Genomic DNA, 4,224 nt, shown 5'->3' with positions numbered 1-4,224 from the left:
CTCATAATCAAGATAAATTATATTTAATCTTGTGCTACAATCATTCCTGATGGTTTATCCAATTCCATCATTAGATTGTGAACATGATCTTTATACTTATGAGAATCGATGATTTAATCTTTCGTGTATAAGTTAAACTCTATACACTAAATCACCTACTATATAAGTAACGGACACAAACGAATATATGATCTATTTAAAACTTTGTTAAACTTAAATAAATAATTATTCCATAATAAATACTATATCCAAACCAAAATCCATAGTTAATAGTATATATCCCAACAATAGCACCATCTATCACTGCATAAATAAAGAGATAGAAGCATTGAATCTTGACTCAACCAAGTTTAAGCTGAATATTGTCTTCAAATACCAATACAAGATAATTATTTTTATTTTATGATGCATTAGTCATTGATCTTACAAATAAATTGAAATGCTGCATCAGCACTGAAGTCTCTAATATCAGTTTCCAAGCTGCTGGAGCTATCTGTGACATGTACTGTCATATAATGGTTCAGGGCTATGAAGTCTATAGCGCCTTTAACTTGCGCAGATTCTTGTCTTGTGAATTTGGGCAATCTAGAGCCAGCATTCCTCTTCATTACGTCAGGATAGTCTCCAAATATCAAGGGATTGGCAAACCTGCAGTAAGGATAGGAATTATAATAAATCAAATTAGCTCAGCCATTAGTGTTGGATGTTTGAGATTGTCATGATGCTAATAAGCGCTTACCAGCAGGTAAAAGTCATTCGCTCGTTGTGCTGCAATTATATCAGTCATTATTTGTGTAAGGAAGAGATCAAAATGCAAAGAGATTTAATACAACAAAACCATGTTGAGTTGCCTGCATTTGGAACAAAAAAAACTATTTAGCAACCATTTGGGACTTCAGAACACTAGTAATCACTCGTATATCACTTGATATGATGTTTAGAGGCGATACCTTGTATTTTCTCCTGTATAGTCTCACCACAGCTGAATGAGAGAGTAGTAAATTATGACCTGCTATGTATGGCTCGGTTGAAGAGTTACCTATGGAGCAAGGTCTAAATCCGAAATGTGGGGAAGAGTGATTTGGAGGGCTGATTCCATTATCATAACCACCTAAAGCGAATACGTTGGCCTTACTCAAGGTAGTCCAATGCAAAACCCTATCACCAAATTCCTAGAAGCACACATCCGCGTCAGCAGTGAAGTCATCACTACGACGAAAACATGAACAATTTTTTTTAGTCAATTAGACATAGAGAATCTGTCGCCAAATTATAAACTATACTGAAGTACTCTGCATCGATCACACATTGTCTTTCTACTCATCCATCCTCCATATTCATCTTCAAGTGCTTGTGGCAGATCACCGTGACATAGAGTAAGATGTGGTTCAATTCCTAAAAATTTAGGAAAATGAAAACATAATGGAGTCAACTGTTTAGCCAAAATCCAAGTTTTAATGGTGACAAATTTACTTACCTTGTTTTGCAGAAATCAGAAATCACAAAAAAAGGAAAGAAAACTAATGAGAAGTTGTCCAAAGATGGGTTGCTGAATTCATGGACAAAGAAAAAGGAATCCAAATCTTTCATATCCTTATAGCCTCAATTGAAGGAAATCAAGACTACAAATCAGGAGCTATTTCCAGCAAATATTGTGTATCCTCAATTAGCTCAATCAAAGGCTTGAATTACTCCACAATGTAAGATCGTGACAAGAAAAGTCATGAACGAATCCGGCCCTTCCCAAGAGCAGGATTTGAGAGGCACCCCTTGGGTCAAATCCCTTTGAAGATCCTGTGCCTCTAACTCAGTCAAGGCTCAACGACTCTCAACTCTCCTATAAGATGCATGCTAAGATCAATTGGAAGATCTGCGCAACTACAAACTGATAGCATCCTAGGAAGCTCGAGACTATTCAAGGACAAGGATGAAGCGTTGGAATCTCAAAGAGGGCCTTTAAAAAGATCTCAAGCTAAAAAATTGCAAAACAAGGTTATTGGACTTCAGAAACGATCAAAGAAGTTGTTAGTTGGGAGGAAGAACTTAAGAATAAAGGATATGAGTTATCTAGGTGTTATAATTATTCTATGGACCAAATTCATGTCCAATAAGAGGTGGATTAGATCCCAAAAAACATCATTTGAAGAAGGTCCAAATCAGGCCACTGTTGGACCAATTTAGCACCTAAAATGTACCCAAACTTGCAGCCCATCAAGTCCTGCATAAAGCCACGTTTTTATAGCATAAAAGGAACTTACTTGATGTCCAAGGATGGTACAATAGTCGTGCTAGATGTTGAGTGCAAGTTGGTGCCAAGTTGCTTGCAAATTTCCTTCAAGATTTCTAATATTTTCAAGATTCTATCCAAGATTGGTTTGAGACTTATTTCCATATATTATGAGACTATATTTATTGCTTTCCTAGTTAGTTATGTTTTCCTTTTACTAAGATTTTTGGAATTACTTTCCAAGAATGACTTGGTTTTTGCTTCCTAATATTTTCCTTTTCCTAAGGCAGTTGGACTTGTTGTCCAAAGTAGTTTAGGACTTTATTTCCTTATTTTTTTTGGTACAATTTCGTGACCCTCTCTCTATATAAAGGGGTGTATTCTTTGTTTTTGGACATAGATTATTCAGATTATTATCAATAAAAATTGTGAGAGTTTTCTTGCACTCCTGTGTGTGGCTAGTCTTGGATTTATTCTTCAATCTTCAAGACTCAACTTAAGGTGGTAAGATTAAACTCTTTCGAAATATTAGATCACTTCTAAGTATTTAAGAAAGGTGATAAGTTTAGGCTTATTGTTGTTTTTGTTATTCTAAAGGGTCGGTTTTCACAATCTATCTCTTGTTTTTAATTCTCTACCAAAGGCGATTAGTTCTTTGTTAGCTAATTGTTGTTGTTAGGATTCAATTTCAAGAATAGACTTCTTGAATTCAAGAAACCCTTTCTTGAATTTAAACTATCTTTAATTTTCTATCTTTTTTCGTTTCTTTATTTTCTTTTAGCTTTCGCACGTTTCTTGATTTTCTTGTTTTTCTTTAGTAATTCTTGATTCCCCTATCCTGCTGTTATCAAGTGGTATCAGAGCATAGACTAATCAAGATTTCAATCTTGATAATTTTGGGAGGTTATTGAGCAACAAAAGAAATGAAAAATCAGCCCAAAAAAGTGTTATTGCTCATTATTATTTTTAGAATTCAAGTATTATTTGGTTTCCAAGTCAAAAAAGGAAACAAGAAGAGGAGATCCTTGTTCTTGAAGATTAAGGAAACTGCTTTCCTTATTCTTGTGGGTTTTGGGTTTCCTAAAATTCTTTCCTTTTTTTCTACTAACCAATTCCTATTCTTCCTAGGTTTGGTCATTCACTTTTCTTTCTTTTTCTAACTCCATATTCTTATCACTAAGGGTTATGACTAGTAAGGTTTATTAATAAATCTAAAGATTAACGACCAAGAGTTACATTGAGTGGAAAAAGGCAAGAGATGTGAGAATATTAGAAGGAAAAAGCCAAATTTAAGAGAGACATAATTCTTCTAATCTTTGTTCAAGATGTTTCAAACAGGTAGTTATGAATAAAGGAGGCGAGTTATGACTCAACAACTTGAAAAGTCGAACTTGCAGACCGAATGAAAGGAAGATAATGGTTAAGTTATTTTTCAAACAAGAGCTAAAGTGATGTCTGAGATTTGTGCCCTTAGAATTGACAAAGAGCTTGACTATAACTCAATTAGCACTTATATGATTGAGAAATTGAATTTGCCCTATGTTGAGCATATTGAACCCTACATGTTGGGAGGAGTAAAGGTAGATAAAAGAGTGTTATTACTATTCTCTATTGGAAGGTATGAAGATGCGATCTGGTATGATGTGATTCCAATGAATAATTATCATATCTTGTTGGGAAAGCCATGGTATGAATATAGAAGAGCTTCATATAACATGGAAAAAAATAGATACTCTTTAACGGGAGGAAACTCATTCTTGGACCTTTGACTCCCTCACAAATTTGTGAAGATGAAAAGACTGTTAATGAAAATATGGAAAAATATGAGAGAGAAAAGAATGAGAGCAGTAAGGGAGTGCATGTTGACACCCCAAGAGAGGAAAAATGAGATGTTTTTTTAAGTTAAGAGAGTGGGATGTCAAGGAAGGAAAATAGTGAGTTTGAGAGGAAAGAAAAGAGAGAAGGCCATGAGATAGAAAAAGGCTTTGAGGTAGAGA

The 4,224-nt window shown here is 34.6% G+C and overlaps 1 pseudogene; it reads right to left on the bottom strand.

Moving 5' to 3' along the window:
• Positions 1 to 410: 410 nt before the first annotated feature.
• Positions 411 to 3,982, bottom strand: LOC142176142 (beta-glucosidase 2-like; annotated as a pseudogene).
• Positions 3,983 to 4,224: the final 242 nt, after the last annotated feature.

This window comes from Nicotiana tabacum, chromosome 22 (genome assembly GCF_000715075.1).
Source record: "Nicotiana tabacum cultivar K326 chromosome 22, ASM71507v2, whole genome shotgun sequence".
In the NCBI taxonomy this organism is placed as follows: Eukaryota; Viridiplantae; Streptophyta; class Magnoliopsida; order Solanales; family Solanaceae; genus Nicotiana; species Nicotiana tabacum.
This window is presented reverse-complemented; position numbering and strand designations above follow the sequence as displayed.